At 40.8% G+C, this 26,413-nt stretch overlaps 1 protein-coding gene and 1 long non-coding RNA gene across 3 annotated transcripts in view; both read left to right on the top strand.

The window, feature by feature from the left end:
- LOC146492689 (uncharacterized) overlaps positions 1 to 26,413 on the top strand; it is a 246,327-nt gene that overhangs the window by 83,417 nt on the left and 136,497 nt on the right. The window lies entirely within an intron of this gene.
- Positions 60 to 26,413, top strand: part of LOC146492693 (uncharacterized) — a 29,004-nt gene continuing 2,650 nt past the window's right edge. The window contains exon 1 of the long non-coding RNA XR_014871896.1: positions 60 to 26,292. This is a non-coding gene — a long non-coding RNA (uncharacterized LOC146492693). The remainder of the gene's footprint in view (positions 26,293 to 26,413) is intronic.

The raw sequence follows: 26,413 nt of genomic DNA, 5'->3' as shown, positions 1-26,413 counted from the left end.
TGTGCCGGTGATTGGACATCAGCCGCTGATAGGACATCAGCCACGGATAAAGTGGGTTCGCCTATAAAGTGCTCTGTGGGGAAACAAGCTCCAGCAGCTCTGCGCTCGGGAAAAACTATATTTACTTATCTTGTGCAGAAAAATGTGCTGAGGTTGCGTAATATCGAGCACCGGCTGCCCAGTTAAACTGTGACTATCACCAGATAACGTGGGCGTGTTTCTTGAATTAGCAGCAGGTGTTGAACAGCTGACAGGTGAGGAGGAGGATGCATGCAGGTAAACTGAGGGTCTGTTGAGCTGATCGCTGGTTTCGTGAGAAAAATGTCAGCTCGTTCTTTATGTTACAGAAGCACAGAGACACAAGACCAGGTGGAAAGAGACAATCGTTCGGTGAAAATGAGAATCTGCGAATGCAACACGTGGAACACGGAGAGTGGAATATGTAAACAAACCGGTTAACGTAACCCCCTCGGTGCACTCTGCATGCTGACTGTTAGCAGAGCTACTGAAATCTCTGAAAACATCTGAGCACCTTTGCAAACATGTTCTATGTTGACAACCTGACCCGACATGTGAAGATTACAGCGCGACATTCGCGGCTAAAACACTGTTAAAAGTGTAGTTGGTGACAGAAAAACGGGGTATTTTAAAACTACACCACCAACATTGCTGCCTGTGATTTGAAATGCATTCTGGGATACCTGGCTGCCCCAAGTTTACACAAGCAATCGATTATCTAGGATCGACCTGTTTTGACTTACTTTGCACGGCAACCAATCAAATGTTAGACAAGCTGCATGGGCAGCGTTAACCCCGCCCCCTGAGTTTGATGGGTGAGGTTGACAGATAAAATTATTTCATGATGAGAGCCAGGCGCCAGGACTGCCAAAATGAAATAAATAAATATATCATTAAATAATTAATTAAATGTGTCAATAATTAATTAAAATGTGAAATACATAAATAATTAATTAAATGTGTCAATAAATAATTAATTTAATGTGTCAATAATTAATTAATTACATGTGTCATAACTATTTATTTAATTAATTATTTCCCATTTTAATTAATTATTGACACATTTAATTAATTATTTAATGGTGTATTTAATTAATTCATTATGGCAGTCCTGGCGTTCCATAGCAATCCAGTGTCAGTAATGAAAATGATCGAATGGGCTGCTGTCAGTGTTTGTACGACAGCTGCACAGGGGCCCTTAAAGCCAGCCCATTGGCCCAAAAGTGCGTCAGCCCACTGGGAAAATGCGCGGTATGCCAGATTCCCACTCCACTGCTGCATTCAGCCAACTCTCATTCTATGAAAAATCAGGTGGAGAAAAAGGACGTTTTGGAGCCTTTTTGCTTCATAACAATCTCCATTAGTCAGTCTTTCTACTCTTTGTGTTTCTGACAAGTGAGTAAAACACATAATACACAACTATTGCTACAGAGCTTCACTTGTGTAGACAGACTTTGCCACACAAATATCAGGATGTGGAGAAAGAAGAAAAGGAGGGGACTGAAAGAAAGGGAACGTGTGAGATGGAAGTTTGGCAGGCAGAGCTGGAAGAGAGTCGAGAGGACGGCTGGATGAGGGGAGAGAGAGAGAGTAAATTGAAGATGTAGATGACAGCAGACAAAGGCAGCGATAACGACGATGATGATGGTGATTTGGCTGTCTGCTCGGAAATCATTTTGCAGCTTCCAGCCATCAGATTGCAAACAACAGCAGCAGTGCAGAATGCGAACGCGTACGGCACAACAGATCGAGCCGTAACGATGACATTCAGTCAGTGCCGTAAACTCACTCAAAAAGTTGAAATAAACTACATTTCAAAAGATGCCGTGACAAGCAAGACTTTAGCTTTTATTCAAAGATACGCATTTGAGATAAAGAGTATTTACAATGTCAAAAGATTTGTTTTTCAGCAAAAAATGCCATTTTATTGTCAAACCACCTGCATGAATTTGACTTTAAGAGTTTTATCTGGAGAGTCGTTGCACTACATTGGTACAGAGCATTCAGATAAATGACAGCAAAGCGGACTTTCCTGGTAAAGTGCTTTGTGACATTTCTGTTAACGCTACAAGCAAAAAGATTCAGTTTACTTGATACCAAAGACTCGGAAATGTTAACCCTGTGCAGTCTTTCAACGCGGTTTGACCCTGCCTGTTGCAAAAAAAGTTGGTCTGTAAAGAGAAAATTACCCTACTTATCACTTGACTTTTGACCTAAGTTAAAACATTGATTTGAATTTGTTTTAAAGCCAAGTTCCTTAAGTCTTATTTAATACAACATGATGTTCATTTTGGAAATTTGCATCCCTGTCAATGCAAACTGGAATATAAGGAAAGGCATCTATTATTAGCTTGTGGGTACTTTGTGATTACTCCTGTATAAGCATGCAGTTTGCAGTCAGGTGCACCCTTCACTCATCACTTCTGGCAACATCCAAAATGATCAAGTCGAGACGTGTTTGTGGGTAAATTGTTGCTTCTCAACAGGATGATGATTCCAAAGTGCAAAGTGTCTTCTGATAATTTTGACAAAGGATGCAATTTTTGGAAAAAGCTACCTCTGAGGATTGCGAACCAGTTTTTTTTCTTTAGATCACATGGAGCATGGAGGCCAGCCAGGGTCCTGCTGAGCTAGTGTTTGGCTGGAGTGCAGCATTCCCTACTAACAGTGGGAAGTTACACAATTTTTCAGCCTGATGCCCCATTTAAAAATGTTTTTATTATTATTTCTTAATCTATTAAAATGGTAAAATTTGAGAAGATGCTGACAAAGCAGATGCAATTAAACAGAAAGTGTGATGAGTAACTTTAACGGCACGATGGGGAGAACAAGTCATGTGTGAAATGCCAAGAAAACAATCTAGTATAGATTGTTTCCATTCATTTATTTATTGATTTATTGTCCCGACTAGAAATTAGTTTTACAGAAAGGTCTCAAGAAATCATCCATATATATATTCCAAAAATAAAAACAATACTAAATCATAAGACATAGTCCTGCAGTTATAAAAAACACATGACGGTAGGGTTCAGATATAACATAAACTGATTTAACAAGTGCACGGGGAACAAAGTCTTTTTGGTCTTATTACACTTACTCATGGTGTTCTGTATCTGCAGCCTGAAGGAAGCAGTCGCTCGGGTCTTTCTACCTGCAGCTCATATATTGCAGGTAGTGGATTCTGTGGGAGGCCTGTTACTTTGCTGCCTGTTGTGCTATCTTTGGTTCTAACATTTCCAAACCGAGCCGAGTCGTCATTTCTCTACCTACATTAAATATGTGCAACTTACTCAATAATTACAGGCATTGATAGCGCTTCTTAACAACTGCCTCCACATTGGCATCAAATTATTATCAATGACCAATTCAAAGTATTTATATTATAGGATGTTCCACCAATTCAATATATCTACACTTCATATTGGTCTTCAATGGGGGTGAGAGAACTTTTTGAACTTGATAACCATGTCCTTGGTGTTCTCAGTGTTTAGCCGTTGGTGGGTTTGGTCACTCATTGGACAAATTTCTCCACCACCGGCCGATGTTTATCTACATCAGTATTAAGCGTGATGATGACTGTGTTGGTAAATGGTAAATGGACTGGTTCTTATATAGCGCTTTTCTACTCATCTGAGCACTTAAAGCGCTTTACACAACTTGTGCATTCACCCATTCACACCAGCACATCTTTCTAAGTGCTTCATAGCTAACATTCACACACATTCATACCGATGGATGCATCGGAGAGCAATTTAGGGTTAGTATTTTGCCCAAGGATATTTGGCATGTAGACTAGGGGAAGCCAGGAATCGAACCACCAACCTTCCGATCAGTGGATGACCTGCTCTACCACCTGAGCTACAGCCAGTGTTGTCTTCAAATTTAAGGATATGCCTGTTTGCATTCTGGCTTCTGCAGTTGTTGCTATTTAGAATAATAAAGAATAAAAACACTCAACATGTTTTGGGTTAGAATATTTGGCTGAATAGTATTAAAAGCAGATGGGAGTTTCCTAGTCTACTGTGAGTCCCTAAGCCCTCAAGGTGTGTCAAAAGGAGGTGAAGTAAAGTGCTGCAAACATCTTCTGCTCCCCTCTCTTTGCTCAGTCTCAGCAGCTGTTGTCTTAGTGCCTGACCATTGTACAGTCTTCTACTGCTGTCTGTTTTAAAGACACAGTACTGAGAAAATGCACCTGCAGGCTATGGGTTTGTCAATCAATTTACAAACAGTTCAGCGCTTAAACATTACAGTGCTGTAAACAGTACTGTAAGTGACAGTTACAGTGGTTTAAATGCTTTACTGAAGTATGAAGTTGCAATCTTTATTTACTTAACAGTTTCAAATCTTCAAATGATAGAGGCTTCTTTGCAATCTACTATTTTTATCAGTCAGACGCACTGAGCTATTTAACCAGATATACACTGATCAAACATAACCTTATGAGTACTGACAGGTGAAGTAAAGAACACTGAAATTGGTAAGTGCAGAGATTTAAGCTTTAAGAGTTTGACGAGAGGAAAATTGTAACGGCTAGAAAACTGGGTCAGAGGATCTCCAAAACTGCAGCTCTTTTGGGGTGTTCCTGGTATTAAGGAATCAATATCTGGCAAAAGGAAGAATCTGGTCCAAGGAAGGAACAGTGGTGAACCACCACTGGGTTCACTGATGCACGTGGGGAGAAAAGGCTGGCCTGTCCAGTCCAACACACGAGCCACTTTAGCTCCAAAAGCTGAAAAATGTAATGCTAATTACATTTTTTGTATATGGGGCTGCAAAGCTGCAGAACAATCAGGGTGCCCACGCTCACCATTGTCCCCTGTTAAAAGCACCAACAATGGCTGCAACAACAATGAACTTCAGACTTGGACCACAGAGCAATGGGGATAGCTGAGCATGTGCGTCGCCTACCTGGGGAACACTTGACACTAAGATGCACTATGGGAAGAGCTCAAGTTGGCAGAGGCAGTGTACTGCTGGGAAACCTTGGGTCCTGCCTTCCACGTTATGTTACTTTGACACGTAGCACCTTCCTCAGCATTGTTGCAGACCGTATATACCCTCTCAGGGTGTTCCCTGATGGTTGTGGCCTCCTGCAGCAGGATAATGCACACTGCCACAGAATGTAAATGGTTCACAAATGGATTGAAGAGCACAACAGTGAGTTTGAGGTGTTGTCTTGGCTCACAAATTCCCCAAATCTCAATCCAATTAAGCATCTGTGGAATGTGCTGGACAAACAGTTTTAATCCATGAAGCCCCCACTTCGCAACTTATGGGACTCAACCCTTGGATGCACAACCTACCATTACCTACACTCTTCCATGAGTGGGGTCAAAAATGACCCCAAATCAAATCAATGCATTTTGCTATAAACTCTGTATTTATTCTTCAAAATCTTTAAAACGAAGAGTTGTAATATTTTCATATTTGAGGTATTCCTCATAAAACATGTTTGTGACATAAGGCCCTTTGCATTTTTATTTATTTATTCATTAATTTTAAGAAATTGCAGTTTTTGTATCAGTTGTATCACTTTTGTATGCTTGCTCGGCATATACTGCAGAAGGTTGGTTTTCCTTCTGGAAGGCACAAGTTGTTCATCCACTGTAACACAATCACTGAGGATGAATTTCTGCCTGCACTTGACCAGGAACAGGCCCCATATGTAGCGGAAAGCTGCCATGTGGTTTGTTTTCAGTCGGTAGGCTCTGGTCCTCTTGTTATTAAAGTGCAAGAAACGGCGAATATCTTTAAATCTTTGAATTGACATAGTGGCCTTGTACAATGGGTTATGCAGAGGACTCCCAAAAAACACACTGATTAGTACATCCCACAGAATGTAAATGGTTCACAAATGGATTGAAGAGAACAACAGTGAGTTTGAGGTGTTGTCTTGGCTCACAAATTCCCCAAATCTCAATCCAATTAAGCATCTGTGGAATGTGCTGGACAAACAGTTTTAATCCACGAAGCCCCCACTTCGCAACTTATGGGACTCAAAGGATCTGTTACTAACGTCTTGGTGGCAGATATCGCAGCACACCTTTGGGGACTTTGTGGAGTCAATGAGTCAGAGCACAATATTAACCCTCTCAGGCTCAAATTAAACGTTTTGTTGCTAATGCACAACCAAGTCCTGCAGTGGTACTTGTGAGTAAAAAAAACTCATAAAATATGTATGTGGGGTAATCAGGTTGTTCGTTTTTAACTGTTGCAAATCGGCAACGCCTGCCTCGAGAGGTTAAGCAGGTGGCCATAACAGCATACATTAGTACTGAATGAATTACTTGGAGATCTTAGGTTGAGACTATATAGAAGTGCACAAAAATTCATTTTCATGCAATAACTGTATACTGTATATTTGGGGATTTGGAGCATTTCATTTTCATTATTTTTCTAATTTAGAGAGTTTGCTTATTGGTTGGACGAAGCAGAATTGCAGAATTTTTGGTTTTACAGACCAAACCTGATATATAGTAGGTATGCTGTATTTTCATCAATTACAAAAGCTAAATGCTGCTTTTATATTAACACTAATATATCATAATCCTCACATTTTCCTTTGGGTACTTTTACTTAAAACATTCATTACAAGGGTTGATAGCACACATCAGCTATTTTACAGTTGTACATTTTCAAATGACTTGCTCAGACATGCCCTTAGAGAATCCTCAACTCAATCTGTGATGATAGCCGAGCTCTGTCCCTTGTCTTACTTGTACCCGAAGCAGTACATCGCCACCTGCTCAGCAACTGAATACCAATGAATTAGCCTAAACCTCACTTTATAAAGGCCTAAACTTAAAACTGTCACTTCACCTTTTCCAATAATCAGAATCCTTTTACCAGACTAATGAGGGGGGAAAAGCTACTTTAGCAGGACTGAAAGAAACACTAACTCCTGGCTTTTTATAAACTCACCCAGGTGAATCCGGGTAAAAGCCAGTCATTCTGAGCATGACGATTAGAGCCACTTCATCCATCTGACATGCAGGGAAAGTAGGAAGGATTGGCTTAAAAAGGATGTAATGCCTTCAGACAGCTGAGACTTGCAGTGCATTGTAACTGAATAAGTAAAATGCACAAGTGTGGACTGAAGGGGGGGGGGTGTCTAGAGGAGGATCGGACAGAAGGGAGACAGTGAGTCGGGAGGACCAGAATAGGACAGCCAGGATGTGTTCTGTCTAATAAGAAAAATCACCGTAAAGGAGCACATCTTTTCCGTTTGACAGTTCTATTTGTGTTTTTCAAATTGCATATTGTAATTTTCACTAAATCGAAGCATTAGCTTAAATATAGAAACACAGACAAGCAGAATGTAGGCCATAACATGCAGGCAAGAAGGCAGAAGGGATGGAAGAAAATGGGTACTGTGTTATAAGTAGCTGCCGTTAATTGCAATATAGCGTATTGTTTCTCACTGAAATGATAAAGCTTAATGCAAAAACTTAATGAGATGGAGCCGAAGAGGAAGGTCAGAATAGGAAAAAAGTTGTAGATTAAAAAAAGGCTGAGAAAGGGAAAACTTAAAGCAGGGGAGGAAGCTGGAAAAAAGAGCACGAGGAAGAAATAAGGCAACGTGAAATACAAACAGGAGAGCAGGAAGAAGACGATGCCAAAAGTGGTGGGAGTAAAGGGAGACAGCGGAGGAGGAAGAGTCAGACCGAAGCTTATCCAGTCACCTCGAACCCTCAGGGGGACTGACTGCTCATCTGGAGCGGAGGAGTGTCATGGCACATGCTCGCTGTCCATCTCACTCTTTAATAACCGCTCCACGTGAGCTTGATTAACCACAATCTTCTAAACTCTCCCCCTGACTTCTGCAAGATTTCAGAAACTACATCACTTTGTCCTTTAATTGACATTTCCAACACCCATTAAATCTTCTTAGTTATTTTTTGATCACGCCATCACACAGCAGGTGAGCTTCTGATTACATTAACTAAAGCATTTCACTGTCCTTTTCAAAACGACAGTATATATTCATTTAACACTTAAACCTACAGTCTCGATAGCTAACAGTGGCATTTATGAAGTGTAAACAGTTTAAATAAATCTAAAAATATAGGTGACAAACATGTAGGTTGCTGTCAGATGTACCAGTGACTCACAGTGACTCAACTGAAACAGGAAATGTGATCAGATGAGATCTCTGGGAGCTGGAAGCCAAAGTTACTGTCAAATAAAATCCTAATTAGTAATGTGAGATGGGACTTGTTTGCACAGTTTATGTTGAGGATGAAATCTACACACATTTAATCCGATCAAACTGGTAAAATGTGACTTTATTGCTTTTGCTATCACATGATTTTGCAACCTTTATGCCTCTCAATAAAAAACAATTGCAATGAAAGACAGGAACTGTAATGGAGGAATATCGGGACTTTTCTCATCTGCCATTCCCTGCCTTTCCTTCCCTCCTTTTCACACCTTCTCTTGTTGCTCATCAACATGTCGACTTGTCACCTTCCCATCTGTCGAGTTTCCTGGTAAGGGCTCGTTCGCTCTCCTGGCTCACACATATATTCACTTTCTTTGTTTTAATTATTGGGTGAGACACCTTTCCACCTTTTCCTCTCTGTTGGTTTTCTTTCCTGTTGCACTTTCTCAACGCTTGTAGTTCCCTCTCTCTATATCTATTTCTTTCCTTTATATTGATACATATCCCAACAGTATCAGTCAGTATCAATAAATCTGTAATTGTCACTAAAAATGCTTCAATCTGAAGGTTACTGGGAGATGAGAGTCAGAACTAGACAAGAATACACCTGAGAAAAGGTGGACCCGTTTAAACCCAAATAAATATCACTTAAAACTGTTTAAACATGAACATGCAACCTTGAACTCTTCTAGACATCAGACATCAAATAACATGGTGTGTTTGCCTTAGTGCAAATTCATCTTAAGTGGACTATTTTGGTCCTGTGCTGGGGAATTCTCAGAAATATGTTCCTCGCCCGAGTAGTGCTTTTGAACACAGCATTGACCTTGATTCTTCCTTTAGCTCTCCATTCAGAGCTTGATTTGAAGGAACACCTGCAATCCATTATTCAGTTTTTCTTGGTGTTGTTTCTCATTCTGGTTGCAGGTATGTTGAAAATGGAACTCTTAAACCATGTTTAGGGAGTTTTCTTTCTGTTACAATCAGATCCTGGTGTTATAGCTCAGCTCTCTGTTTGGTTGACTAGTGCCTGGTAGTAAGATGAAGTCATCCTCAGCATGAAGTCCATATTGTTTGTTTGTCTGTTAGTTTGCAGTCTCTCATCCACAGTTTTTAAGCTATCATGTTCAAATTTTGTGTGATGGTAGAAAATAATAACAGCTTGAGCTGGTTGAATTTTGGTGAAAATCAGGTCAAAGTCAGGATGTGAAAATCAGTAAAAACATATCAACAGTTTTTATGGACTGTGTTCAAACTTGACAAGGATACATTAGGCCTTGGGGGATAGGCGTACCTAGGTTTGCTAAGGATTCGAGTTTGACCTTCAATGTTAGTGCCTAAGATCAAAGTTGACCTTGGGAAAAATCTTATTAAAACACAGAGTAAAATATCATCAATATAAAGGGCATGGGGAGCTCAGTGTGACTCCATCCATCCATCCACACATCCATCCATCCACACATCCATCCATCCATCCATCCACACATCCATCCATCCATCCACCCATCCATCCATCCACACATCCAACCACACATCCATCCATCCATCCATCCATCCATCCACACATCCATCCATCCATCCATCCATCCATCCATCCATCCACACATCCATCCATCCACACATCCATCCATCCATCCACACATCCATCCATCCATCCATCCATCCACACATCCATCCATCCATCCATCCACACATCCATCCATCCATCCACACATCCATCCATCCACCCATCCATCCATCCATCCATCCACACATCCATCCACACATCCATCCATCCATCCACACATCCATCCATTCATCCATCCACACATCCATCCATCCATCCATCCATCCACACATCCATCCATCCATCCATCCATCCACACATCCATCCATCCATCCACCCATCCATCCATCCATCCACACATCCATCCACACATCCATCCATCCATCCATCCATCCATCCATCCATCCATTCATCCATTCATCCACACATCCATCCATCCACACATCCATCCATCCATCCATCCATCCATCCATCCATCCATCCATCCACACATCCACACATCCATCCACACATCCATCCATCCATCCATCCATCCATTGACAGATGGTGGTGTTTTAATTTTTGCCATATAATGTCACAGTGTTGCAAAATCACACCCTGCATGAATACATATTAAAATCTCAACTTCACTTATTAAAATGGTCTATTTGAGTATCTTTATCCATATGATTGAAGCTTAATTGGCTGAAATCGCTTCTAGAAGCTGTAATGCTTCAAGGTCAAAGGTCAGGGTCACACAAATTAGAAAAAGGTTTCATTTCCATTGGATCATCAACAAAGTTTAAAGCAACATATGAGTCACTTGGGGACACGAGCACTTTCTGTCTTTCTTTGATCTCGTTATAACAGTTTTTTTTATACACTATTGTATGACTTCACAATGACACAAAAACAGTAGATTTCAGTATTACCAACACTGACATTAGCACAAATGATCTATGAAAACAATACTGATGCCTTCATTGGGGATGCCTATACTACCAATGCTAACATCAGCATAAATGATCTATAACAAACGTCGATGTCATCGCATTTTAATAAAAAAACAGGCTGACATCAGCACGCTGTAATGAAAACATCATAAAACATCAATGCTTTAGCATAGCCTTTGCCCCTAGGGGGTAGTTGTGCTCTCTGAGTGCTCTTGTGGAAGGATGGACTCTGGATAACAATTGTTTTTCTTTTTATTCATTTCTAACAGGTATTTCCTGCAGCTGTCTTGTTTTAGCCATTTTTAAATTGTGTTTTGGCTCTGAACTATTGCTTTAGATTCATTACATGTACTAGTGTTTGTATTTCCCCTTTTTTTCCTCCAGCCATTAATCTGCTCTGTTTAGTTTTTCCTCTTACTGATGCAGAGGGCCACCTGTTACTGGTTTCCTTGGCTTCTAACTCATTTCCCTCTTTATGTAGGAGCTTCAGTAATATTTCTGACTCACTGGCTTATCTAAACTGTCTCTGCCTTGCCTGTAACAGGTCTGTGTGCTTTTACTATGAGCTGGTAATATAACAAAGTGGCTGCAAAGGTTGTATAGTTGTCCTTCTCTGTCATCAAAAACAAGACTGTTTGTTGGGAACAAAAAAAAGAGTTTAAATGATCTGAATTTGGAACAATCCCAGCATCTGTTAAGGAAACATGCCAGTTACAAGTTAATAAGACAACCTTTTCCCTCATAAACTACAACAGCAGGTAGTGTGGGCTTTCTGTGGTGAGACACAAAATAACTGGAGGTTGGGGGTCACAGACAAGCAATTACCATTTGCCTTTTCATGGACAAGTAACTGAGCGTAGACTAATAATCCTGTTTTTCCTCCATTTAACCCCCTGTTCAGATGGCCATACCTCACCACACTGCAGCGCCATCTTTTACCTGATTATACCAGTTTGTCAGAGCTGCTGGTGTCTTAATTTCTGTACAAGGCGGTGATTGTACGGTGATTCTCGTAAACCCAACAAAGCATGTTTTTTGGATTTAAACTTAACCAGTGAGTGAAATCAAAACAAATCAGAGCATGAATTATACATGATGGTGTTTAGGCATCCAGTATTGCCCAAGCCAGTAGGTCAATGCACCAGTTCCAGTGCACACTCTATGCAGTATCTAACAGAACAGAAAATTTAGCCCCTTAAAACAAATTCAACAGACATGTACTGTTTTTATCCCAAGAATCTCTAAAACACTGTGTGGCTTCTTTCCAAACCATACTGTGGAGCTTACGCTAATATTTTTGGAATAGTAGAAGTACATTAATATTTAGAGGTGTCTTTGTGCTCAAACATTCAGTGTCTACCGTAGCCCTGTGATAGACTGCCAACCTGCCCTGTTCCTTGCCTTACGCCCTACGACAGCCGGGATAAGCTCCATCCCTCCTGCGAACTTGAATTGGATAAGCAGTTTGAAAAGTTGATGGATGGATGCCATGTCTGCCTTTACTGAGAAGTTTTTTATATTTCCTTAGGACAGCACCAACAGTGTGAGTCTGAGCTTGCATTCAGCCCATGAAATCTGCCATACCTAACAGGGCTGCTGTAAAAGCACGAGAAGAGAGTAAAAGGATCTCCAGCATTTCAGCCTTTAACTCTCTTCAACATATTTTGCCCCTGCAAAGCTTTCTGCTCTTCTGAGCCTGCGGTTGCTTTGCTCTGTATGTTGTTGCCTCCTTCGCTTCTTACCTGCCTCGTTTTTGAGCGTTAGTGCAAAATGTCTGCTTTGAAGAACTGACACGAAACCTGAAATTTGCTTTTGAATAACAAGTAGACGGACTCGGGCTCAGGTCATGATATCTGTCCTCCTCTGTGGCGTCTCTCTCTCGCTCGCTGTCAGCACTGACCTGTCATGTTCTGACTCTTCTTAAACATACATGAAGTGTGTCCCCGAGAGTCGAGTTAAAGTTACATGACTCGCGTCCGCGGCGGTCGGAATAATTTAGCGACATGGAATAACCAATGAGAGGGCAAGCTGAGAATGAGATCGGTAAAGGGCGCTTAGGGGATTTTAAAGCAGAGGGTCAAATTTACTGCATAATTATACCAAGGGTTTGTTAATGGTTCTGCCTGGAGTAATGGTGGCTCTAATGTTATTCTGTTCTCTCCTCATCGTCTGACCAATTATGTGACAAGCCTTCAAAACACTGGCTCGTCTTCCCGAGGGACTCCATCTTCCTTTAACCCAGACGTTCCCAAAGTGTGGGGCCCGCCCCCTAGGGGGGGCGCAGAGCCATTGCAGGGGGGGCGCGGCATGAAAAGGGAAAAAAAACAAAAAACAACAACAACGCTTGGACACTGCTAGCACGGGCGCCCACACAAACGCAAAGCAGGAGATGAAGCATAGCTGAATATGTTTCCAAACCAACTTCATTCTAAGCCAAAGACTAGAAAATATGGTGAAGCACATCTTCCCTTTGGTTTTACCTGCACAAGTGCCGAGGTAGGTCTCCCTGCAGGATTGGTTTTCCCTTCGTCGGGAGCAGTGCTGGGCTGTTTAAATCACGGACAAACAGTATCCCACATTCTTGATTTGTAGTTCACAAACACTTGTTGTAATGACTAACTACTCCTGACATTTTGGAGATGTTAGCTCTTTATACAGTAAAGTTACAGCGGGATACAAATAATATCAGGCTGATCCTGCCACGATTTGTTCCCCCGGTTCAAATCACGGACAAACAGCATCCAACAGTTGTTTATGTTTTTGAACCCATTTTGCAGAGGGATTTTTTGAAAAATGTATTGATAGCAATGTTAAATATTATTACACAGGAAAAAAAAAAAACAACTACATGTAAAATAATTACACCGTGACGCCTCTGCCTTTGGAGGACGTGTTCTTGCGTGCGTGCGTGCGAGGGGGGGGGCGCGAACATTTTTCTTGTAAAACAAGGGGGGCTCAGCAAAAAATTTTGGGAACCACTGCTTTAACCAACATCTCTCAACCAACATGAGTAAATACACAGTGTTGTTAGAAATTGTAGAAATTAGCACAGTGTTTTAAAAGTGGGCTTATTGGGTTTTTGTTTTTAGGGCCTTTTTTGGGAACTTTCAAGGTATTTTTTCTTTTTTTGAACTTGCTGTAGGTAAGCTGTTTTTAATTTATGGCCCTGCTACTGGGAAAACAATGCACACATAATAAGCACAGATGCCTACTAGGTGTACATTAAAAAATAAAAGCACAGGCTTCAGAGTTGCCCGTCTTACATTTTCTCTAAACAATATGAGCTTTTCCTTCAGTGTTTTCCCCATTGTTCATTAGACTGATTCACATTCCCTTTGTGTTTCTTCATTGCCCAAAACCCAATTTGCTTGTCTCTCAGAAGTAAATGTCTTTGTCTTTTTACAATAATCTGGTGCATCAGTTACATTTGTTATATATTTTTTTCTTAGGTTCACTTTGGGTTTTTTGGTGTTCTTTGTTCTTTGGTTATTGTGCTTCTTGGATTGAACTATTTGAATACTTGGTCAGGTGAGTTTTCAGTTACAACACACAAGTATCTACTGTGGTTAAATCCAGTTTCTATCAGCTACGTCAAATTTCTGAAGTTAAGCTTTTCCTCTCCCCCAAGGACCTGGAAAAGCTTATTCATGCATTCATTACCTCTAGACTGGACTATTGTAACTCCCTCTATTTAGGCCTCCCCCACTCCTCTCTTCACCGGTTGCAATTAGTACAGAACGCTGCTGCACGTCTTTTATCGGGTGCCAGAATTCATGACCATGTGACTCCAGTTTTAACCAAGTTACACTGGCTTCCTGTGAAATTTCGCATTGATTTTAAAATTATTTTATTCACTTATAAAATCTTAAATAACACTGCCCCTAGCTATTTAACAGAACTTCTTCATTTGTTTAATCCTATAAAAGCCCTAAGATCTTCTAACCAGATGCTCTTAATGCAACCTAAGTCTAGGTTGAAAACCAGAGGCGACCTTTGCTATCGTAGCTCCTAAACTGTGGAACAACCTCCCTATTGCCATTCGCTCCTCTGAGACTGTTCAGTCTTTTAAATCTCGTTTAAAGACCCATCTTTTTACTCTGGCTTTGATGTAAGATAGTTTGATTATCATTTGGTTGGTTTCTATGTTTGTCTCGTCTTGCGTTGTATTTGTCTTATTTTATTTTTATTTTTTTTTATATATTTTTTAATTTGTGAAGCACTTTGATCAAAACTGTTGTTTTTAAATGTGCTATATAAATAAATTTTGATTGATTGATTGATTGAACATTTACACTTGTTCCAAATGAGACTTCAGCTCACCTCACTGTTTAAGATAAGATAAGACTTTATTGATCCCACAACGGGGAAATTTTTGCGTCACCTCAGCTCAGGTACAGATATCAGAAGGAAATACAAAAATACAAATAAGTACAATCAATGAAAAAAGTAAGATAATACACTATATACAATGGTAGCATACACAGTATGTGATTATGGATATAGTTGGAAATATGGAAGACATAAACTATATAGCTTGATATAGCTGTTGTACCACTACTATTCCTATTTACAGACACACACACATGTACACACTAAATATACATATGTATACATATACAGACATATATACCTGCACATGTCCGTACACATGGAAGGTCCATTATGCATGAAGTGGTGACCGTGGATGTTCACAGTGTCCAGTGACTTACGACATCGTGATTGAGGAGTTTTAGAGTCTAACTGCTGTTGGGATGAATGATCTGCGAAAGCGCTCCTTCCTGCAGCGAGGGTGTTTCAGTCTCTGACTAAAGGAGCTGCTCAGCCCACTCACAGACTCATACCAGTGACTTTTTGAGCAAACAGTTGCAGTGCTGTCCTGGGAGTGGGGGCCTCATCCTTCAGTCCCTTCGCCGCAGGCCCTTCGGTGTCTGCTCCGGTCACTGAGCGGCACAGAGCAGCAGCAGTGAATGAGCTGTTTGCTCATACACAGTATCGTCTTGTGGTTTGTCGAGGTCGTGTACTCTATACAGTGAAAGAAAAGAGTAACAAAGACATGTTGTCACTAACTTTTTCTTGCTGAAATCATGGAACAGCTGATCGCTGAACTTATTTTTACCTCGACTGGTGTCAGACAATATTATGGATAGGACTACCTTTTGGGGGACAATAAACAATCCTATTATTGTACATAAAAAAATAAACATTTAGAAAAGTTACTTGGCTGTGGGTAATATTCAGGGTATGGGGTTAGACTGCATATCAGCCTGGGGGTCAGAAACCGTCTCACCCCGACCCCTGACAGCCTTCAAAGAAAACAAACAGCCTCTAAGAGATCAATAGGAGGCAGCATTATGCTGAGAAGTTTCAAGGCACAAGCAGAGGGACTAAGTTAAGTAGCAGTAGGGACTGCCTGTAGCCAATTACTCATGCAGTAGTGCATTTCAGCCTGCCGGCAAGAGCAGCTGGTTAATTTATGTTGATGTAGAGTTTTCTGTTTGCGTTTTGTTCTTTTTATATTTTTATCATTACTGTAAGGTGTTGGAACAATCTTTGGATTCAACTATGCAATTGTGCCCCTTTGTGGTAACACTTTATAATAGGTATTGTTAATTAATAATTAACTGATGATATCTGGTAGTCATTGTTACTGCTCAGATTTTTGTTTTTAATGTTTATTAATTCAATTCAATTCAATTCAATTTTATTTATATAGCGCCAAATCACAACAAATGTCGCCTCAAGGCGCTTCATAGATACAGAGAAAAACCCAACAATCATATGACCCCCTATGAGCAGCACTTTGGCGACAGTGGGAAGGAAAAACTCCCTTTTAACAGGAAGAAACCTCCGGCAGAACCAGGCTCAGGGAGGGGCGGGGCCATCTGCTGCGACCGGTTGGGGTGAGAGAAGGAAGACAGGATAAAGACATGCTGTGGAAGAGAGACAGAGATTAATAACAGATATGATTCAATGCAGAGAGGTCTATTAACACATAGTGAGCGAGAAAGGTGACTGGAAAGGAAAAACTCAATGCATCATGGGAATCCCCCGGCAGCCTACGTCTATTGCAGCATAACTAAGGGAGGATTCAGGGTCACCTGGTCCAGCCCTAACTATATGCTTTAGCAAAAAGGAAAGTTTTTTTACTAGTTAACAGTTTACTAGGTTTTATCGACATCAGTTGCAACTTTGCAATAGCAAGATTGTTACTGCTATGAAGTTCTTTGTAAAGCATTTGTGAAGCATGGATTGTATTTACAATAACAATTCATGCTAGCTGGTTTACAAATAACCTTTAGACAATGAGACGTTTTATTTCAACAGAGCCTGTCTCATCTCTTGAAATCCAGTATTGTCAAATCTAATCTGGATTTTTTGTTTTATTCTTTTGTTTCCATTTTTTGTGATTTCACAGAATTTTCTGATCTCTCTGATATTATATTTGGGTGGAAAATGAACTCAGATTTAATTTCATTGATTTGAAGCATTCATTCAACTGGTTTGCATCTTTCTCCATCATGTTTTCTTCTGCTCCTCCATCTCTCCAGGTCTTATACAAATCTCCCCTTTCTCTCTTCTTATACGCCTTTTAACTTTTGTCATGTGTCTGATTTTTGTTAATCTCTTTTTTCATCTTTTTACCTATTAAATTACCCCCCACCACGCCCACCCCTCTGTCCAGCTTTCCTTCCATTCATCTATCTCTTCCACTCTGACCATCTCTGCCCTCCATCTTTGTGAATGTGTTTCTCAGCTCCTCTGAGAAACACATTCACAAAAACATCTGATGTGCCGCTTTTGCATGCAAATTGGATAATTGGATTTGGACGCAATGCATAATGATGCCACGCAGGAAGAAAGGACGGAAAGAAGGAAATCTGGGATATGAGGAAACATGAAAAGAAGCAGGAGAAATGGAAGAGACAAAATGAGTGTTTTGCGCATTTGAATGCATCAACACACAAGTGAAGACGATAAATACAAACTTAAAGACCATAACAGAACAGAAAAACATATTTTATGTAAAGCGCTCACTATCATGAGATTTTCCGGAAGTATTATCTTCTGGCTTCACTTCACGTTTACTTTGCAGCAGAGTGTGGGATGGGAAGTGTGAGGCTCTGCTTCTCAGCTGTAAAACGGTGCAGTGCCCACTAGGGATGGGTATCGTTTAGGTTTTATCCGATACCGGTGCCAAACCGGTACTTTTGAAACGGTGCCGGTGCTTAAACGGTGCTCAAACCGGTGCTTAAAGAATGGAGAACACAAAATTGGTCCAAAAACATCTTATGTTCAGCTGTTTTTTTGTAAAAAGATAACAATGTTAGCCTTTTCTGCAGCTATAGGGGATTTATGGTATCACTCTTGGCTGGAAGCAGTGCTTAATCAATGGAAAAAACACAAACTTTGTCCAAAAACCTCTCATGTTTAGCTGTTTTCCACTTTTTCTTTGGTCATTTTAGCCTTTTTGGCCAGGGTGAAGGGAGTATCTGCCATCAAACAAGAAGACAGCTGCATGTAACTATGACGGTGTTTGCTAGTTCACCTTACATGCATTAATTTAATAACGTGGTTAGCCTACTAAGCTACTCACGCAGAGAAGAACGGCTGCTGCTGCCATCATCATCCGTCATCATTTCTGCTACACTGGCAGGGCTAGGGGCCAGGACTCTCCTCTTCGGGTTTTTGGAGGATGTTGCTAACTCCGGGTCCGATAACAGGCAACCCACCCGCAGTCGATGCGCTGGTGTTAGGTCTTGCAGCAAGCTATCAAATACGGCGCATTTTTCGGCTTTTAAAAAAAACGCTATCCGTCGCCAGGTGTTTCATCGGATTTGAGGTGTTACCTTCTTTGACAGTATCAGCTTAAAGCACTTGTTGCAGGCTGCTGAGTTTGCATATTTTGCTGTGAAGTACAGCCAGACTTTTGACCGCTTCGCCTTGGCCATTTTTAATCTGTAGCTCTGCTCTAAAAGAACGTACGTACATGGACCCGCCTACTATCCGGAAACGTAAAATGATTGGCTAGAATCTAAAGTGTATCATTCCATACCAGTTGGTGGCGGTAATGCACCTTTCAGCTGTTTGCCAACCGCCAATATAAATGTAAGGAAGAAGAAAGTGTACCACAGCTCAGGAAAAAAAAGCACCGAAATAAAGCACCGAAATGTGCGCTGCTTTTCGGTCTGGTTACTACCGTTTATGTCAGAACCGGTGCCATCATGGCACCGGATACCGGTACCCATCCCTAGTGCCCACTCTAGGAGGAGAATGAGTTTCTGCCCCAAGCGGAGGAGTTCAAGTATTTCTGCGTGTTGTTCACACGTGGACGGGAGACTGCCTGACAAAGCGGTGCTGCATCGGCAGTAATGTGGAAGCTGTAGTGAAGGAAGAGCTTGTCAATCTGCATTCCTGCTTTCATCTATCGCCATGAACTGTGATGGCAGAAAGGATACGATTGCTGATACAAGCAGTCAGCTGGAGTTCGGGCGTAACTCAGATGATCGCTGTTACTCCTACACATCAAAAGGAGCCAGTTAAGGTGGTGCTGGCGTCGGACTAGCCCACCCTGTGAAAGAGCTGGAATAAGTTGCAGGGGAAAGGGAGCCTTGGCTATTTGATTTTACAGGATTTCTTAAGCACTAATCTTTTCTTTATAGATGCTTGAGCCTAATTTAGGGGTTGTAATAAAAGCTTTGCTCCAGGGCTCACTCAGAGGTTATTGTAATCGCAGTAATTCTTTTAAAAATGTTTGTATTAGAAGCTCCTCTGTTCTGTGTCTCGTATGTGTCATTATGAAATGGCTTTTTCCGCCATTTACACATCGCGGCATTTTTATGACCTCACACTGTATGCATATAATGACGGCCCGCCTGAGAGCCAACGAGGACAAGAAGCCGCTAACAATCACATTACCTGAGATGTAATTTAATCAGTGAGGAATCGAAGGCCTCACTTAGACTCACCTTCTCGCCTCAGCTGAAGAGCACCGAGCAGATGCTGCTGATGTGCATTTGCTGCATGTTAAATTACCAGTCGTCGGTAACGGGGAGCGGATCTCCTCTGGCCCTGTGACTTCTGCCGCCATCGCTGTGAAAGCTGTCAAGTCACACTCTCACGCGTGATTGCACTCCCCTGTTATCCTTGCTGCGACCTGCGCTATCAGTGCTAATGAAGGTAGTGTGATGATGGCGGCGAAGTGCTAATATGAATGTGTGCCCTTCTGCTTTGTTTGTGTGTGTCCAATACAAGAGCTGCCACTCCTGCTTATAAACATGCAAATGAAGCTGTAAAAGGAACATTAAGTTCCTCCCGATGCTGTTTGATGTTGAAATAGCTACTCTTACTCTGCTCTCAGCGCTCTCCTTCCTCCTCCCCCTCAGCATCTTTCTCTTCCCCATTAATTATCTTTCTGCTTCTCCCTGCCTCTCCATCACTTCATGTTTCCTCTGTCTGCTTCTCTTCAGCTGTTTCCTCTTTGCCCCTTAGCTCCTTGTGTCCTTCCTCCTTTTCTGTCCTCCTTCCTGCAGTTTCCTCCATCTCTCCTTTACTCTTTCCCTCTCTCTTTGCTCCAAACAGTTACTTCCTGTCTTCGTTCTCACCCTCACCCTCTCTGACCTACTCTCCCTCCCAGACGCTGCTCCATTTCAAGCACTTTATTACATAATTATGCAAATTAAAACTAATTTAAAGACACTTTATTACACCGTTACAACCTCTTATTTAATGTTTTATTGATTGCATATTTTTGACTTATTACTCCACCCTTAATTTGACATTTTAATATATATTATTTATGACTGAGTGTGGTAGCATGTAAGCCTCGACCTTCACAATGATGCTGCAAGGCCGTGCTGATGCAGGGGATTCGTGTGAGGGTTATCACAATGCCAGTTTACCAAAACACTACTACTGTGATTCAGGTTATGTCCTTATTGCTGCTGAAAGGAAAGCTGGTGAGGAGGCACGTTTGTGTGTTTCCTGCGCTTCCTCTTCACAGCAGACATCTTGACTTGTCACAGCAGAGAAAGCGCAGGTACATTAGGTGTGTTAGATGAAAGCTGCATTTCACTTAGGGATGCCCACCTTTTCTGCACCCTGGTTCACTGTCATGGTTCACTATAAATCTCACGGCGCCAAGTCAGAATGTCCTCCGTGAAACATGTTTATTGCATATCCTACATGCTTTAATGGGGACCTGTGCTGCTTTAGTGGATGCTCATATCAACTCGTACCCCCTCAGAGGTCTATTAGTGGAGTTGTTACATGCTGTCTTTGTGGAGGAAAGAGCTAAGCCAGGCAAAAGATTCAAGTAATAAAGTCAGAGTATGTACACACAATAGTAACTTGACACCCTAAGATGAGAACAGGCTGGTAGAACACCATGTTTTGTTAGGGACACGTAACATCTGTGGCATCCATTGTGTGCACATTTTGCGCATTGGTAACACTTCTAATCAAATGAGAGAAAATGCACACTTTTCCGAGGAAACGTGGTTTAACCCAGAATCCACACCAACCATATTGTTTTTATGTTAACCCTTTAAGACCTACCATAGAACCAAGTCCGCCAGAGCTTATATTATATTTTTACATGCTGTGGAGCCATTTTTGGGAGCATTTCAAGTTGCTATACATCAATACAACCATTACAACCTAGATTTTAATAATATGTCTGCATTAAGTGCATAGTGATTACATAAATTGCAAAAAAGTGCAATAAACTACAAAAAAATGAAAATCGTTTTTGTTTTTTTAACATATATTTCTAGTTAGAGAAATTTAAGAGGCTTATCCCTCAAAACTGTAAATACAAAAAAGTTGCACAAAATAGTTTCCTACCACAGGAAATTTATTTTGAGTGTCTTCATAGTTTTATTTTTGAAATACACCAATTTTTATATACTGCAGGAAAAATGAAAATAAATATTATAATGCAAATTTGCAAAAAAGCAGCATATGCATCAAAATAAACTATTTCCAGCAGTGCAATATGAGTCCTCAGCATCCCAGAAACGACACAGAAAGTCATAAAGTCAAAGATAACTTTTAAAAACACCAGTATAGGCTCATTGAGGCCCGGATGGTAAAAAACTACATTTCCGCGAAAATGACGTCACTTCCGGTTTCGGGCAGGTAATGGCGGACATGCGATAGTTCGCGCTGACGTCTAATCCAACGTAGGAAGTGTTACAAACAGCTGATCGGATCGGCAAAGCGTGTTTCTGGAATATTATGTTTTTGTTGCTGCAAGTGCTTTTTATGCAGTTTTTGCAAAGCTATATGTGGAAGGAAACTGTGAACTAGGACAAGCTGATGGCATAAGATGTAAGTACAACTCCTCAGGTTTCATATGCAAAAAAAATTATTGCGCTAGCTCACGTGGTTGCAGTGCTACCGGGATTTAAAAGTAGTTACGCAAAACAGAGCGTGCCCGCTCCGACCGGTTTTAAAGGGTTAAACTAAAACCACCTGAAATGAAAACCTACTTTACCACGAGAAAGCCCACTGGAACAAGGCAGTGATGGAACAAAAGATTAAAAGATGAAAGACAGAAATTGATAGACTTGGGTAGAGAATAGAACCAAGCAACTGGAGCTTTATGCGATTTAAAGTGGGAGGAAGGGGAAGGAAAAGACAAACAGTTTAGAAGGGAAATGAGGGGTGAAAGACAAATAGAGGAGGAAGCAGTATGCAACGGAAAGGATGATTTGAGTTTCAGGTCAGAAATGGAATGGAATAACATGCTGAAGTGAGAGTTTCTCGTGATATATTGCCCATTTTTATCCTTGTTGAAAAAGCAGAATACTTTTGCATTTGGTGCACAGATGAATCAAAGGCCCGGCTGCATGAATAATTTCTTATTTGTCAGCAGGATTTTTTTTTTTTAAACTCGCATCTCAAAAGCACAAAATAATTATTCTGCTATGGACCACAGACCAAGGGCATAGTCCTTCCAGACAACATCTTGGTTTTTATTTGTTATCATTATTTATTTATTTCCCTGCTTACATTTTCTCTCAATCTTTTTTTTTTTGGACTGTTGCTTAGTGCTGCTCTTCCTCCCCAGTGACGGCTCGAGTGGTGAGCTGTGCACCGTGGAACATATTGATTATTTCTTATGATGTTTTTCACTTTCATTATCCAGCTCTCAGGGGCTCAAGATCCATCTGTTCATCATTTGTGTAGTGACAAATATACACAACTCAAATTTTTCACAGTTTTTTTTTTTCTGCAAAGGCTCGTTCAAGTGTGCAAAACTTTTTTTAATTAAAACTTTTTTTAAAATCAATTTTATCCATGGTTCAGACATTTTGAACTAAATATTTATGAATTTTAGCAAAGGATGATAATCTCTGTCTCTCTTCCACAGCATGTCTTTAGCCTGTCTTCCTTCTCTCACCCCAACCGGTCGCAGCAGATGGCCCCGCCCCTCCCTGAGCCTGGTTCTGCCGGAGGTTTCTTCCTGTTAAAAGGGAGTTTTTCCTTCCCACTGTCGCCAAAGTGCTGCTCATAGGGGGTCATATGATTGTTGGGTTTTTCTCTGTATTGTTGTGCCGAATCGCGACGGTTGTTGCGATTTGGTGCTATATGAGTAAACTTGAATTGAACTGAATTGGAAACTGGAGGTGCCTGAGTCAGATGGTTTACATACAACTCACTTTCCAGAACATTTTAACTCTAAATTTAAATGAAACCATCACTACAAGTTCAGAAAACCACACACCTATTTTGTCAAAAAACCTGTTTTCGGGACCTCACAGGCTCCTCTGCAGAAACGCCACACTACAGTATAAGCTAGGACACAAAAGCTGATCAAGCGGACTCTGACGAATTATTACAGAAATCACTTCAACTAGTTTCGACAACCAAATTATGGCTGTAAGAAAACATGTTAGACAACATTATTTCATATGTTACCAGAGTGCATAGCTCTGCTGAAAGTTGAAGGCTCTACTAAATGCCACTTCAACAATAGACGTGCACTGACAGACTGACTGGAATCTCCAGATTTACAGCAATCTCTGCCCTGAGTAGAGATCCAATTATGAGCTAGTTCGTTTCACGCACATGCATCACTCAGAGTGGTGCAGTCAAATAGCTGCACGCACACTTACAGCCACACACTAACATTTTGTTAGCATGCACATAGGGGATCATCATGAAAATGTGAAATAAAGGTGGGTGTTCAGCAGCTTATTTTAAGCTCATCAGTTTGACCTCTTTGCCGTAGCAGGACACTTTATTTTAACTTAGGCGACGTCCACACGTACACGGGTATTTTTGAAAACGGAGATTTTCTGTTTTCGTTTTAAAAAATAATCCCGTCCACACGTAAAGGCAGAAGTGAAGGAAAATGCTGCTAGGAACATGCCAAAGCAGCAGGTGGCGCTATATTCCTAACCGTGTAGAAATGTTGGCCAATCAGAAGTCTAGAAGCCTCGGTGGGAAAAAGTAAACAAAGCTGGGGAATAGAAGCAGAACCGACTGGTATGTGTGGAGGGACAGTAACTGTGTGTATATGTAAGCATTTAAACACTGCAGAGAGAACAATTAACAGTAACAGTATTGTAGAAATTCATTTCACCGAAACAATAACGTGGCGCACAGTGTGACGTCAAAAAATGCGCACAGCTTTGACGCTGCGTTTTCTCCGTTTTTCTCGTCCACACGTAAATGCAAAAACTGAGTTTTCAAAAATCTCCGTTTTCAGTGACCAAAAACGCTGTTTACGTGTGGACGAAAGGTGCAAACCATAGAAAAATCTGCGTTTTCAAAAATACCCGTGTACGTGTGGACGTAGCCTTAGATGAGAGACGATCCTGTAACTTACTGCAGTTTGGGAGAAATTGTCAAGTTTACCAATTTACTCTATTGTGAAAATAAAATTGTGCAATGAAGAAAAGTTTATTTTTGTATGCATATACTTTATATAGTTCTTAAAAATAAAATTGGAATAGGCAAAAATTGTGAATGGCAAGTCACACAGAAATGGCCAAAAAATGTACAATTACTACATCTCTGTTGAACAAATCGTGGCCATTTTCTGGTGGAGGACAGTCTCCTTTAAGCCATTCTACTCATGTCTCCTCATTGACTTGCTGTTTAAAATCCAGCAATTCAGGCTTTGAGAGAATGACTTTTGCAGAGCTTCTTCATGATGACATCTCTAGATGTCTCACAAAATATCCTGTGATGATTTATGAATATTACAGATACACGTAGCCCATCTAGCTCACACCACCTTCTCCTTCACTGCAGAATCTGAATCACACAGGAGTCACGATAGCTTTTTCAGCTGTCAGGCCGCCTCTCCCTTTGGAGTTCATGGTCACAAGCCTTTCATTTGTGTTGTGTGATTCAACCCGAGCTCATTTCTACCTCTCTCATACACTGTGTGTGTGTGTGTGTGTGTGTGCACAATAGCATAAAATACAAGCATTATTCTCCACACTGTAAGAGCAGAGACAGCTCTGCTGGTGCGTTCAAAACCAGAGGACAGGACTCTGGCTCATAGTGGCTCTGTCATGAAAAGTAATGAACTATGAATCATATCAGTCGATATGAGAAGGAGTGAATGAGTGAGAGAGTCCAAGAGAGAGCAGGAAGGAACAGGAAGGAGGGGGATACTGATAAAAAATCTCATTGAATATTTGCTGCACAGGGCTGGCATTTCTTTCTTTATTAAACCTTCTCTTTATTCATTTTACTAACTGTTATGGCATGTCTAGGGGTGGCCAGACCACAACATAAAGGTGATCCATCCTCAGACCTCAAGCAGCCACGACACACAGTTTGTACAACTTTACAATGATTTATTTGCAATATGTTATTTAACTTTGGATTTGAACACTTAGAAGGAGCTGGATGCAAGTTCACAGTGGACTTTATGCCAAAACAACAAACGCAAGGAAACTATCTGAATTATTTACTAAACATTTCTAAAATTAATAAACCAGGTAACAATAAGGTGCCTCCCTAACAAAGTCAAACAGGAGAAAACTAGGATCAGTCCATCCCTACAAACTCCTCGATGTAGCAAACAACATTTAAGGTTTTTAGAATATGCTTCACAGGTAAAGGTGTGGCTGTTTGGGATGAGCAGAGGATGAATGACTGGCCGGCCTCTATAGAGGGCCAGGAGTGACAAAATGAATTATTTAAATACGTCATTAAATAATTTATTAAATCTGTCATTAATTAAATACAATTTGAAATAAATAATTTATTAAGTGTTGAAATGAATGGGCATTTAATTATCGATATGATTATTTTAATTCATTAATGAGACATTTATTGATGTATTTAATTAATTCATTTTGTCACTCCTGGCCCTCCATAGTCCACAGTAGCATCATCATCTATGTCATCTCTATTTAGCAGTGCTGTCAGCGTTAATCTTGTTAAAATGACACTAACACCATAACTGCAATAGGGTGTGCGTGGGGCTGCACGCCGCTAACGCTTTAACGAGCTAACCATGCTAACGTGTTGATGCCGTGCAGCCCCACGCAAGGGCGATCCGTGCTAACGGAGATTTGCCACGTTAATGCGGTTATGGTGTTAATGTCATTTTAACGAGATTAACGCTGACAGCACCACTATTTAGGTAACCAGTCTGTTGAGCTCGAAGAGTTTTCTTCTTCTTCGGCCATGTTCTCTCAATAATGCACACACTTGGTTTGTTGCTTACTTTTCCCTTTTTCTGTATTGACAGCAACACCGGAGGGAAAAACATACATTCCTTTTGCAGAG

This window comes from Neolamprologus multifasciatus, chromosome 22 (genome assembly GCF_963576455.1).
Source record: "Neolamprologus multifasciatus chromosome 22, fNeoMul1.2, whole genome shotgun sequence".
NCBI lineage: Eukaryota > Metazoa > Chordata > Actinopteri > Cichliformes > Cichlidae > Neolamprologus > Neolamprologus multifasciatus.
The sequence above is the reverse complement of the archived record's forward strand: the minus strand, read 5'-3'. Positions and strand labels throughout refer to the sequence as shown.